The following is a 15,030-nucleotide window of genomic DNA, read 5'->3' on the forward strand; positions in this document are numbered from 1 at the left end:
GAAATGGGACCCAATTAAGCTTAAAAGCTTTTGCACAGTAAAGGCAACCATAAGCAAAGTGAAAAGACAACTCACAGAATGGAAGAATATTTTAATATTTGTAAATGAAGTGACCAACAAAGATTAATCTCCAAAATAATATAAATAGCTCTTGCAGCTCAATATCAAAAAACCAAAAATAACCCAGTCAAAAAAAAAAAAAGGGCAGATGTAAATAGGCATTTCTCCAAAAAATACATACAGATGGCCAAAAAACACATGTAAAGATGCTCGGCATTGCTAATTTTTAGAGAAACGAGGTATCACCTCACGCTGGTCGGAATGACCATCATCAAAAGTCTACAAACAATAGAAGAGGATGTGGAGAAAAGGGAACCCTCCTGCAGTGTTGGGAATGTAAATTGATACAACCACTATGGAGAATAGTATGGACATTCCTTAGAAACCAAACTCTACCATGTGATCCAGCAATCCCATTCCTGGGCTCATATCCAGAGAAAACCATAGTTCAAAAAGATACGTGCATCCCTGTGTTCACTGTGGCACTATTCACAGCAGTCTAAACATGGAAGCAGCCTAAATGTCCATCGACAGAGGAATGGATAAAGAAGATGTGATATATGTACAGTGGACTGTTAGCCATAAAAAAGAAATAATACCATCTGGGGCAATGTGAATGGACCTAGAGATTATCTTACTAAGTGAAACAAGTCAGAGAAAGACAAATTGCATATGATACCACTTATATGAAATCTAAAAAGTTGATACAAATGCATTTATTTACAAAACAGAAACAGACTTACAGTCTTTGAAAACAAATATATGGTTAGCAAAGGAGAAAGGCTGAAGCGGGGAGGAATAAATTAGGAGTTTGAGATTAACAGATACACAAAATAATCAACAAGGACCTACTGTATAGTACAGGGAACTATACTCAGTGTTCTAAAATAACCTATATGGGAAGGGAATCTGAAAAAGAATGGATGTATATATGTGTATAACTGAATCACTGCTGTACCCCTGAAACGAACAACATTGTAAATCAACTATACCCCAATATAAAATTTAAATTAGAAAATAAAAGTAAAAAAACAAAGTAACCGCTGCTTATGATTGTGAAAAAATTTTATATCTTATTTCCAGATTTTCTACAAATAAATATTTTTTTACCAAGTAAAATATTTTTACTGGAATGATTCTTTGAAAAGCATGCTGACTTATGTGTAACCTTTACAATTTTTTTTGATGTATATTTTTTCACAGAGTAACATTCTCCAGTTTTCAGTGTAGAATTCAGTGAGTTTTGAAGATGTATATATAGGTGTCTGTCTACAACCATAAACATTATATAGAACATTTCCTTCATCCCCTGAAATTCATGTGTCCATTTGCAGTCAGTCATATCCTCCCACCTTTGCCATTGGCAAATAATGATTTGTTTTGTATCATCAGTTTTGCATTTTTTAGAATTTCATACAGATGAAGACATAGACTATGTAATCTATTGTGTTTGGCCTTTTAGCATTTTGAGAAAAGTGTTTATACAATTTACAGATTTTCTATAAATGTTTATCTACTAAGTAAAATGTTAGATTGAAATGACTGACTGACTGTCAGGATTGCCAATTTGTTTGCTGATTTTGCCAAATAAAAATGCTGTTTTTGAAGTTTGTTCATTCTTTGAGTATGTGAGTTTCAGAGTGTTAACTTTGAGCCTTACTTTAATTGCTGCCTTTGTTCTGTCCTTGTAGATTCTATCTGCCTTGTCCTGTTCTAGTTAAGATTCTGGACTCAAACTCACTCTCACCAGAAAACCCTAGGCCCCCAAATCTTACCTTTTCAGGCTCGGAACTCCAGAGACCTATCTTCAGCAATTTTTATGTATTTGGCTTCAGAGAGACAATGGATTTTTTACTGACTGTGATTCAGAGGAGGATTATAATCACCTTAAAGGGCTTTCTCTTCCTTGAAGATGCTGCTTGCTGCTGCCGCCAAGTCGCTTCAGTCGTGTCCGACTCTGTGCGACTCCATGGACTGCAGCCTACCAGGATTCTCTGTCCATGGGATTCTCCAGGCAAGAACACTGGAGTGGGTTGCCATTTCCTTCTCCAGAAGATGCTGCGTAATTCACCTCATTTGACTCATATCATGTCCCTTTGGATTACCACATGCTGGGAAGCACCACAACACTATTGGCATAGTTTTCTGGTTATCAGAGTTCTTTTACTTCAGTTATGTCACTTTATCCTCAAAGCAGTCTTATGAAGTTGAAGTTATAATGAGGGAACAGGTTCATAGAGGTGAGCTGACATGGTTAATAAGTGATAACTTATAAGTGAATTCTATTCTGTTTCCTCAGTTGGGATACTTCATGTTGTACCATGTTTGCTAATGAACTTGAGGTCTTAATAGTAAGCATATCAGCTACTAATCAGGATCCACCATGTGGCCTGAAGCAAATTTAGAATGGTTCGTAGGTAGTCATCCAAAATAACTTTTTCAATATATGATGCCAGTCAGTCTTGGATTTTGAACACAATATTTTTTTGTTAGGGATTTTAGTGACAGTAGCTGGACTGACAGCCTGTGTGCTACTCAAGAGTCAGCCGGGCTGCTAAACCCTTTGACATAGGCTGTTAGCACATTTACCATGCAATTGTATTTCCTCACTCAGAATAGCCATTTTTTAATTCATATTTTTAAGGAAGCCCTTCTGCAAGAGGGACTTGGACTGGACAGAAGTACAGGTGCAAATAATTTGATGCACCTTGGTTATCTGCCATCAGTGTTCAGTTGTGTAGACCAACCCCAAACTCCATAGAGAATCTTAATCAAATTCATGACTCTATTGATCAATCTGCTCCAGCTTGAAAGCAAGTCAGAATACCAGAATACCATGATAATTTTATGGAATATTTTCTTCTAAATATTCCTAGGAGTTAACCTGGATTTTCTACGGCTTCTTGTGAACTTGAGTGAAAATTATTGGACTTTTTCAGTATCAGTGCAAATACTTGGGGCTGTATAAAAATGAATTGATCTCTAGGAGTGGAGAGCATGAGGAAAACTTTTTTTCAACCACTTTTGCTGATTAATTTTTGGCCTGGTCATCAGTTAACTGTGACACAGCAAGGAGGTAGCTTTGGATGACAGCTAAGGTGAGTGAATGGTCGTTTGTAGCATTGAGGCCAGGCCACAGCTGTGAAAGCGAGTCCTAACCACTAGACCACCTGGGAACTCCCTGGAAGAACCCATTTTCAAGTTCATTCAGATTGATAGCAAAATTCAGTTGTTTCCTTGGGGGCCATTGGCTAGGAGTCAACTCAACCTCTAGAGGCTGTTGTCTGATCCTTGCACATGACTCCCTCCATCTTCAAGGTCACAGTAGTGCATTGAGTGCTTCTTACCCTTTGATTCTCTGACTTTGCCTTGTGTTGCCACCTAGAGAAAATTCTGTTTTTTTTTTTTTTAAAAGAAAAGAAAATAAAATTCTGTTTTTAAAGTGCTTTTGTGATTAGATTGGACCCACCTAGTTAATCTCCCTTTGTTCATACAATGAAACATAGTCATGGGCATGATAATTCATCATGTCACAGGCCCCCACCAAATTCAAAAGGGAGAGGGTTATACAAGCAAGAAGGTCACTGGGAGTTCATTCTTAAGATTTTGCCTAACAACCCAACCCCTGACCCCCAACAATCCATGTCTGTCCCACAAGTGAAATACATTTACCCTATCCTCAGGTTCGAAATGGAATCATTCCATTACAGCATCAGTTCAAGTCCAGAGTCTCTCATAAATTCTACCAGCTTAAAAATCCCATATCTCATCATCTAAATCAGATTAGAACAGGCTCTGGTGTAATCCATTAAGTACAGCTCCTGGGCAAAGTTCTCCATCTGTGGATCTGTGGAACTAAAGAAAATGTGACCTGCCTCCAACACTTCCATAGTGGTTGAATGGGCTTGGCATAAGAATTACAGCTTTTCCAGTTAAAAAATGGGGAGAATGGGGAGCAATAGCACTTTTACTTGTCTCCTTGTCCAAAGCAGTTTAAAAATCCAGCCAGGTAAACTCCAGGCAGACTTCCTTGATTAGAGCTTCAAGGCCAGGCAGTAATGGGTGGTTTTCAACTCTGCATTTTGGGTTCTTGGCCCCATCCTCTGAGTTCTGATTCTGCTCTCTGCTTTGGTTTCCATCTTTTGAGTCATTCTTTTTTTTGAAACATTGAAGTATAGTTGATGTACAGTAATTTACTGGTGTACAACATGGTGATTCACAGTTTATAAAATGCTATACCACATTTATGGGCTTGCCAGGTGGCACTAATAAACCCTCCTGCCAATGCAGGAGATGTAAGAGAGATGTAAGAGACGCAGGTTCAATCCCTGGGTGGGGAAGATCCCCTGGAGGAGGGCATGGCAACCCACTCCAGTATTATTTTTTTTTAATTATTTAATTTAATTGCAGGCTAATTACAATATTGTAGTGGGTTTTGCCATACATTGACATGAACCAGCCATGGGTGTACATGTGTTCCCCATCCTGAACCCCCCCTCCCACCTCCCTCCCAATCCCATCCCTCAGGGTTATCCCAGTGCACCAGCCCTGAGCACCCTGTCTCATGCATTGAATCTGGACTGGCGATCTGTTTCACATATGATAATATACATGTTTCAATGCTATTCTCTCAAATCATCCTACCCTCGCCTTCTCCCACAGAGTCCAAAAGTCGGTTCTTTACATCTGTGTCTCTTTTGCTGTCTTGCATATAGAGTCATTGTTACCAGCTTTCTAAATTCCATATATATGCGTTAATATACTGTATTGGTGTTCTTCTTTCTGACTTAAGTGAAGTGAAGTGAAGTAGCTCAGTCGTGTCTGACTCTTTGCGACCCCGTGGACTGTAGCCTATCAGGCTCTTCCCTCTATGGGATTGTCCAGGAAAGAGTACTGAAGTCGGTTGCCATTTCCTTCTCCAGGGGATCTTCCCAATCCAGGGATCGAACCTGAGTCTCCTGCATTGCGGGCAGATACTTTAACCTCTGAGCCACCAGGGAAGCCCTTCTGACTTATTTCACTGTGTATAATAAGCTCCAGTTTCATCCACCTCATTAGAACTGATTCAAATGCATTCTTTTTAATAGATGAGTAATATTCCATTGTGTATATGTACCACAGCTTTCTTATCCATTCATCTGCTGATGGACATTTAGATTGCTTCCATGTCCTGGCTATTGTAAACAGTGCTGTGATGAACATTGGGGTACGTGTGTCTCTTTCAATTCTGGTTTCCTTGGTGTGTGGGATTTAATCCCAGTGGGATTGCTGGGTCATATGGCAGTTCTATTTCTAGTTTTTTAAGGAATCTCCACACTGTTCTCCATAGTGGCTGTACTAGTTTGCATTCCCACCAACGGTGTAAGAGGGTTCCCTTTTCTCTGCATCCTCTCCAGCATTGTTTGTAGACTTTTTGATAGCAGCCATTCTGACTGGCATGAGATGGTACCTTACTGTGGTTTTGATTTGCATTTCTCTGATAATGCCACTCCAATATTCTTGCCTGGAGAATCCCTAACCCTAACAGAGGAGCCTGGCGGGCTACGGTCCATAGTGTCTCAAAGAATTGGACATGACCAAAGCAACTTTGCATGCACATGTCATGTTTATAGTTATTACAAAATATTGGCTATATCCCCCATGTTGTATAGTAGATCCTTGTAGCTTATTTTATACCTAATAGTTTGAGTTCTCCTTTTCTATGAAAGGTAGCATGTATTTACAGTTAAATTATTGGCCTGCTTCCTGTCCGTAGAATTTGGGAGATTTGATAGCCTTTTCTTTTTTCATTTTATACTCTCTCCTGTTCAGTCCACATTAGTATTGTGTCTGCTTATGTAAAATTCTCAAGAACCAATGGATCTTGTTTGAAATTCCCATTCACTCCCATCATACAAGACCCAAATCCACAAATTTTTTTTTTTAACAATAGAAAAGTGAAAATATCAGATCAGATCAGATCAGTCCAGTCGCTCAGTCGTGTCCGACTCTTTGTGACCCCATGAATCGCAGCACGCCAGGCCTCCCTGTCCATCACCAACTCCTGGAGTTCACTGAGACTCATGTCCATCGAGTCAGTGATGCCATCCAGCCATCTCATCCTCTGTCGTCCCCTTCTCCTCTTGCCCCCAATCCCTCCCAGCATCAGAGTCTTTTCCAATGAGTCAACTCTTCGCATGAGGTGGCCAAAGTACTGGAGTTTCTGCTTTAGCATCATTCCTTCCAAAGAAATCCCAGGGCTGATCTCCTTCAGAATGGAATGGTTGGATGTTCTTGCAGTCCAAGGGACTCTCAAGAGTCTTCTCCAACACCACAGTTCAAAAGCATCAATTCTTCAGTGCTCAGCCTTCACAGTCCAACTCTCACATCCATACATGACCACAGGAAAAACCATAGCCTTGACTAGACGAACCTTTGTTGGCAAAGGAATGTCTCTGCTTTTGAATATGCCATCTAGGTTGGTCATAACTTTCCTTCCAAGGAGTAAGCGTCTTTTAATTTCATGGCTGCAGTCACCATCTGCAGTGATTTTGGAGTCCAGAAAAATAAAATCTGACACTGTTTCCACTGTTTCCCCATCTATTTCCCATGAAGTGATGGGGCCAGATGCCATGATCTTAGTTTTCTGAATGTTGAGCTTTAAGCCAACTTTTTCACTCTCCACTTTCACTTTCATCAAGAGGCTTTTGAGTTCCTCTTCACTTTCTGCCATAAGGGTGGCGTCATCTGCATATCTGAGGTTATTGAGATTTCTCCCGGCAATCTTGATGCCAGCTTGTGTTTCTTCCAGTCCAGCATTTTTCATGATGTACTCTGCATCTAAGTTAAATAAGCAGGGTGACAATATACAGCCTTGACGAACTCCTTTTCCTATTTGGAACCAGTCTGTTGTTCCATGTCCAGTTCTAACTGTTGCTTCCTGACCTGCATATAGGTTTCTCAAGAGGCAGATCAGGTGATCTGGTATTCCCGTCTCTTTCAGAATTTTCCACAGTTTATTGTGATCCACACAGTCAAAGGCTTTAGCATAGTCAATAAAGCAGAAATAGATGCTTTTCTGGAACTCTCTTGCTTTTTCGATGATCCAGCGGATGTTGGCAATTTGATCTCTGGTTCCTCTGCCTTTTCTACAACCAGCTTGAACATCAGGAAGTTCACGGTTCACATATTGCTGAAGCCTGGCTTGGAGAATTTTGAGCATTACTTTACTAGCTTGTGAGATGAGTGCAATTGTGCGGTAGTTTGAGCATTCTTTGGCATTGCCTTTCTTTGGGATTGGAATGAAAACTGACCTTTTCCAGTCCTGTGGCCACTGCTGAGTTGACTGGAATGCAAAAGTAGAAGTCAAGAAATACCTGGAGTAACCGGCAAATTTGGCCTTGGAATACGGAATGAAGCAGGGCAAAGACTAATAGAGTTTTGCCAAGAAAATCCACTGGTCATAACAAACACCCTCTTCCAACAACACAAGAGAAGACTCTACACATGGATATCACCTGATGGTCAACACCGAAATCAGTTTGATTATATTCTTTGCAGCCAAAGATGGAGAAGCTCTATACAGTCAACAAACACAAGACCAGGAGCTGACTGTGGCTCAGACCATGAATACCTTATTGCCAAATTCAGACTTAAATTGAAGAAAGTAGGGAAAACTACTAGACCATTCAGGTATGACCTAAATCAAATTCCTTATGATTATACAGTGGAAGTGAGAAATAGATTTAAGGGCCTAGATCTGACAGATAGAGTGCTTGATGAATGGACTGAGGTTTGTGACATTGTACAGGAGACAGGGATCAAGACCATCCCCATGGAAAAGAAATGCAAAAAAGCAAAATGGCTGTCTGGGGAGGCCTTACAAATAGCTATGAAAAGAAGAGAAGCGAAAAGCAAAGGAGAAAAGGAAAGACATAAGCATCTGAATGCAAAGTTCCAAAGAATAGCAAGAAGAGATAAGAAAGCTTTCTTCAGCGATCAATGCAAAGAAATAGAGGAAAACAACAGAATGGGAAAGACTAGAGATCTCGTCAAGAAAATCAGAGATACCAAAGGAACATTTCATGCAAAGATGGGCTCGATAAAGGACCCAAATGGTATGGACCTAACAGAAGCAGAAGATATTAAGAAGAGATGGCAAGAATACACAGAAGAACTGTACAAAAAAGATCTTCACAACCCAGATAATCACGATGGTGTGATCACTGACCTAGAGCCAGACATCCTGGAATGTAAAGTGGGCCTTAGGAAGCATCACTACAAATAAAGCTAGTGGAGGTGATGGAATTCCAGTTGAGCTATTCCAAATCCTGAAAGATGACGCTGTGAAACTCCTCTAGGTGGTTTAAAATTCCAGCTTATATAGCATCTTCAACAAACAATAGTAAATTTGTGGATAAATAGCAGGACAAAGAAAAGCAGTTTCAGGCTTCCAGGGGTGGAGATAAAAGGCTAGTTAGTAAAGTTTGTTATGTAGATTCCTCTGGTACTCTTCTCCAGGCTGATAGGGTCTAAGGTTGTCTCTGAGGACTAACCTTTGTCCTTCCAGATTAAGAGAAGGGACCCTGTTTTTAGGCAGATTGAGAGAGGACACAGAGATTTTCTTGTATCTACTTCTTTTCAGTTGTAAAGTTTCCTTCCTATTGATTTCATCTTGGTAGCAATTATTTTCTAAATACTAATCTTTACGTGTATTTTGACCTAATTCAACTAATTAAAGTGGAGTTTTAGAGGTACTCAGGCCATTTGACAGGGAGAGATTTGTGTTCTCTTAGCTCACCAAAACTGAAACTAAAATCAAAAGCTTAATAGACATAGCAAATATGGGCAGATCCAAATAAATCTTGTGTTCCCAGGAGGCGCAGTGGTAAAGAATCTGCCTGTCCATGCAGGAGACACTAGAGAAGTGGGTTTAATCCCTGGATCAGGAAGATCCCCTGGAGTAGGAAATGGCAACCTGCTCCAGTATTCTTGCCTGGGAAATCCCATGGACAGAGGAGCCAGGCCAGTTAACAGTCCATGGGGTGGCAAAAGAGACAGGACTGAGTGACTGAGCACACACACACATACACACCCACAGATAAATCTTGCATACAAATTAAAAAAAAATAGCCACTATGTTTCTTCCTTTGTGAATGTTTTTTTTATCATTTTGACAAATTCAGTACTGAGCTTCATAAAAGAAAACATGATCAAACTGGTTAAATTGATAATGTAGAGGCTTACTCTTTACTCTCTGTGGGTTCATGGAACCATGCTTGCTTGTCCCTCCCTTCCAGGGAAAAGTAATTTAGATGTTTAAAGAAGTCCTCAGGCACATACAACTAGACTGTGGGATAGAACTTGACATAAAGAGGGAAGTTTCAGAGGGAAGTATAAGGAGGTTAAAAGTGCTTTTTCTGCAGGATTTGTTGGGGAGCAAGCATCTATTTTGAATCTCTTCCTCTCCCTTTTCCTTCCCTTTCACTGCCCCTCTCTCCAGTGTGGCCCAGGGCTACCTCCCCTTTCACTCTCGCCCTTGGAAAGCCTAGAAGGACTAGGGTGGAGTACAGAGGATGAGGGGAGGGTACGATTATAGCCTTGGAAGGGGCTTTGCATTACTCATGGTCCGTCCAAGTTCCCCTGGGTAGGAGAGTTCTCAGGCTTAGGACCAGGAACATGCTCTTGTGGATCTCTGCTGAGGTTAGGCAGTAAATGGAGGAATCAAGGACTTGAGAGCTTCTGTCAACCTTTCCACTGGTGAAGACTAAGAAATATAATATTTTTGTTATTACATCACATTTTGATTTTAAATGTACTGATGGAAAAGATGGTTCATTGTCTCCAAGGGCACATTGTTGTATAGCATGTTCAGCTCTGAAAGTTTTTAATTAGATAAAATGTATGTTTCCTTTCTTGACATTCTTAAAAGTTAGCAAGCGAAAGAGCAGAAAGAAAGGAAAATAAGAAAAAAAGCTTTGGTTAAAAAAAATGTCAAGCTTTTTGATTATTTTGTACATGATATTTCTCAAGGTTGTTCTATTCTATCAAATACAATGGGACAGCTGAGCCCATACGGTTTCCTCCTTCCTCTTGACTATTCCTTCTTTTGATCTTTAGCTCTTAGCATAGTGCTTTATTGCACGTTAGGAACTCAATAAATGTATGTTGAATGTTGGATTGGAGATACTTGTGTTGAAGGTGAATAGAGCGGGGAGAGAACTTGGACAGGGCGAGCTGAAATTTTACATGCCAAACACAATACACTACTGTGTCTCTAAAACTTTACAGTTTACAAAGGGCTGCTACATACAGGGTCTTATTTTTCCTCACAACAACCCTGTAGGATATTCCTGTATTCCTTTTTTATTTATGCATCCCAGAGAGGTTAAGTCCTACCTGCAGGCGGAGTTAGGTCTCACACCTGGTTCTCCTTTCTCCCCAAATGGAAGAGAGAAAGTTTTCCAGAAGCAGGGGATTAGCAGAGGATTCAGAGCTGCAGAAATTTTAAAGAAGATATAATATTGCCATAATCTTCATGGTTTTTCTGAGAAAAATCCATTTTGGTGGAGTAGAAAGACTGGAAGAGTTAAGGATGGGAAGAGGACTGTACCTTACCTTCTTACCTTACCTTCTTCAAGGGGAAAATCCTTTTTAAGTTAGATTTAATAACTGAAGAAAGTTAATTATTTGAATAACTCCACAAGATGTCCTATAATATTAGCCCAATTGTAAGTGTATAGTTTATGAATGATTTCAAGTTGCTAAATTTAAAAAAAATAACTTACAAAGTAAGAGAGTATTAGTCAATTTGTTTTGCACTTAGAAGCAATTATTTTCTGAAATATTTAAGGGCTACCAATCTGTACCCTGTTTAAGTATTCACAAATATTTGCTAAAAGACATATATTGGTAAGGATTGTTACTATGCAAAATACTTTAGGATTTTACTGTATTTCTTATGTCATCATTCAGGTTTTTCATGTCATTTTTTTTTCAGTGTTCCACAGTTGATTGCTGAAATATCTGTGGAACTCGATATTTTAGAAAACTCTCTTCTGTACATGTCAAGACATTTCTGTGTAAAATTACACAAATGCTGCTGTCTGGTAGTCATGTGCCCACTACCGCCCTGTCTAAACAGAGTAGAGCATGCATTCACCTGGCAGAGGGGCACAGTGTCTGTAGGGATGAAATGAATATATGGAGCTTGTCCCCAAAGCAGTGAAACCTAGAAGGTATCATGTGTTGATATACTTCATTTTTATAATATTCTTAGCATCCTATGTGCAATTTCTATTGTTTGCTTTAAGTCCTTAACCTGTGAACTAATACTTTTGCTCATACCCAAGAAAAAGGGCCTAAAAAGTGACGTGAGAATATTTTAGACATTTTCTCTTGAGTTTTTTGGTACATCTTGAAAAAGTAGGAGATAGAGTGTTTGGCCCTTGGGTCAACAATGTAATTCATTTACTAGCTCAAATATTTATTGTATACCTACCTATCAGGAACTGTGCTGGGGAGATAGTGTGGAAAAAGACAGACACTGTCCTTGGCCTCCTGGGCTTACAGTTTATAATTACCAGATAGCATATAGAATAGAAGCAAAGTGATTGAAAAATTGTGTAAAGATGAAAGTAGAACGGGAGTCCTGGGAGTTTGTGGGTGAGGACAGAGCATCGCCTTGATGTCCCTTACTCTGCTTCCTTAAAAGGTCATCAGAATGCTGGTCACTTCCCTTGTGATATGGGCCTCACTCTCACTTGGGAACTCAGTCCACTAGCAGCTAAAATTTGCTAAAGCATAAAAGTTTTTTCTTTTTTTTTAAACTGATGTTCAGTTCAGAGCACAGATCAGATCAGTCATCTGTACATTAGAGATTTCTGCCTGCACTGCAGTTAACAAAGGCAACACACAATAAGCAATTCTGTCCCAGTGCAGTAACCTGTGATGACTAGTTAATCTCACTGTGCCTCCAAGCCCTGGCATCTTCCATGTCCCTGAAATGTCAGCCCCTTTAGGCCTGTGCCCTTTCCAGTGTGGCTATTCCAGCCTGGCTCTGTGTAGCAACCTTTTCCCCTCAAACTGTCCCCTTCACTGCCCTCTTTGCCAGCTTTTCCACCTGCTATTTGGACCTCCTACATGCTGGAATCGTCCAAGTTAACAGGGCTGCCTATCATGGAAAAGGATTCTGTAGTTTCAGAACTGAGTTCATTGAAGTGTAACATATCAGTTATCATTATCAGTCATATATAAGTTTACTGCCATGGAAGTGAAGCTGAATCCAACAGTTAAGAGTGCAAGGAGCAGAGACAAAGTGATTTTATATGGATTGGAAGAACATCAGAACCTTTCCTCCATGAGACCTAATGACTGAAGTAATTTTTCCTTCTCATGGGAAGCAGATGGGAGACTATAGAGTGTGGCCATAACCTGCTGTGTGTAAGTGAGATGACCCTCACTTTTGTGCCCTTCCCAGAGGTGGGCTATGTGATCATCACAAGAAAACATGGAAGGACTACTCATCTGCTAAAAACCTTTTCAGTTAGCAATCATGGTTGTTTGCCTTCAAGTGTTTCTTTTAGTAGCACATGTAAGGTAAAGGGAAATTATAACTAGATATGCAGTTGAAATTGTAACTTCTTGCCCGAGTGAAACGATGGGAACATGATCCTCTTCCTACTTCTCCCTTGATCCTCTGCCCTGCCTTGAAAAGACTGTAGACACATCAGTGGAAGCTTCACTGTCAAGGTCAAGGAAAATCATGCAAGAGACTCATTGCCAAGGGTATTTTACCATCTCTCAAACCCAGAAATGCCTACCTGGTTGTGGAATCTCACCTCCAGGCAGCGTGTAGGAATTGTGCAGGCAGTACTACAAGGCTCCGCATTTGATGAGAAATAGAGACTAAAATCTTTTGACAAGTTTTGTCTCATATAATTTCTTTCTTATGGGGATCAAAACAACCAACACATGGTCTTGACGAGAGAAGAGAAATATTCCTAATTTTGGAAAGCCGTAGGACACCTCAACATTTTCTTATGTACTTTTGATTTGCCTTTTAATTTTAGCTATGGTGTATTTGGACATGGAAATGCTTTAGTTTTTCCTTTGTCACATCACTTTTCTCCTTTAAACTTTTGCTTTTATGTCTAGCAACTCTGTGATGCTTCTAATATTACAGTTTAGAGATCTTAGGAGAGCCAGGGACTTTAGCCTAGTGCATCCTTCATTCTGCCTCTGAAAGTACTTGTCACCTGTACCTGTTAGAGTTGCTTGTTGCAAACAAGAGAAACCAACTTTGGTTAACTTAAGAAGAAAAAGAATTCATTGTGAAGATGTCTAATAATGGGAAGGATTGAGAACCAGGCCCAGAAGAAAATGGGCATGCATGCTGATAGGGTGGTGAGTCTGGGGGAGGAGAGCCAGACATAAGTGGAGTATAACCTTAAAAAAAAGTTAGGACTCTCCTCAAAACAACAACCCCCACCCCACCTGAACCGTGGAGAATTTCTCAGGTTGGCTGCACTCTTCCATGACTGCCTCTAGGGGGAGCGTCAACCATGGAACTGGCCGGACCTGGACACAAGTTCTCTTTTCACTGGGCAAGGGGGACGGAGACTGCTGCTGCTTTGGCTTCTTTTCTTTTTTCTTCCCAAGGCCAAGGTATGGTTTGGACACTGGGGTGCCAGAAAAAGAAAGAAATCTAAACCTGAGCACCTGGCTTTCCTCCAGAATCCCCACTCCCTTATCATCCTCTTCAGTGCTACAAACTACAGACCTGGGAAGGAGTGAGGTGAAGTCGGTGGTCATTTGTCCTCGCTAACCCTTCAAAATGTCTCTCCTCTCTCGTTGGACCTCCTTTGGGGCTTATGCTGTCAGCTAGAATACCCTTTACACCATTCTGGTTGGGATTATATACTACTCCCCACCCCCCCAACTCCTTATTTGTTAAAAACACATGGTACCCCATTCTGCTAACTGCTCCTACTTCTTCCTGTGTCCTGAAAAGTGAACGTCAGTGGAGTTATGCACAAATCATCTAACACCATGACTTTACAATTAAGGTTGATCTTTAGGCTGAATTTATAGTACGAATTGATCTCCATTTGGATCCTATAGATAAGTCTACTTCAATATGTTAAACAGAATTGATAATCTCCTTCCAAATCTGCCTCTATTCCGGAATTCTCTTAGTAGATAGCATCACTATCTTCCAAGTTTCTCAAGCCAGAAATCACTGAGTCATTCTGTACCCTCTCCCTTTCTGAGTACTCCATACACCACTTCGTTTAATGTAGATAACCAGTTCCTTAAACTCTCTTGAGTCCATTTCCTGTTTTTGTTTGTTTTACTATTGCCTTAGTATGAGTTTAGATGTCCTTTCATGCGGAAAGCTGAAATATCTTTCTAACGGATTTCTATTTTTAAAATGCTTTCTGTTCAGTCTATTCCCACATGCCAAAGTCATCTTCCTAAAACAAATCTGATCATCTCATTCTTCCTCTGAAATCCTTTTGTGGCCCTCTCAGCTCTCAGAATAAAAATCAAGTTCATTGCTTTAAGATAAAAGTCTGTTCTTGATATGACCTTTGACTATTTCTGTAAATCAACTATTGCGTCTCCTGTAATATGTTATTTTGTTTCAGACAAACAGAGTTCTCCTGATTGGTCTTTGAATCTCTCTACTTCTTTCCTATGTCCATTCCTGTTAATGTTTTAAAACTCAGTTTGGCTTTCAAGTGATATATTTGTAGATAGGTAATATGTTGACGTTTTTAGCATGGGCCTGTGATACAGCCCATGTCAATCAGAGTCACTGTCTGGGACTTTTCTCCTGGAGGAGCAGGAGAGATCACATTTTGCCTTTTAGGTAAGGTTGCTGCAAAGATGCGAACCTGGGGCTCCTGTCACTTGCAGGATATTCATTGAGGAGAGAATGCAGCCAACATCCACAGAGAAGCATAACTAAGAATGGGAGCATGGGAGTAC

This window comes from Bubalus bubalis, chromosome 22, assembly GCF_019923935.1.
Source record: "Bubalus bubalis isolate 160015118507 breed Murrah chromosome 22, NDDB_SH_1, whole genome shotgun sequence".
Lineage (NCBI taxonomy): Eukaryota > Metazoa > Chordata > Mammalia > Artiodactyla > Bovidae > Bubalus > Bubalus bubalis.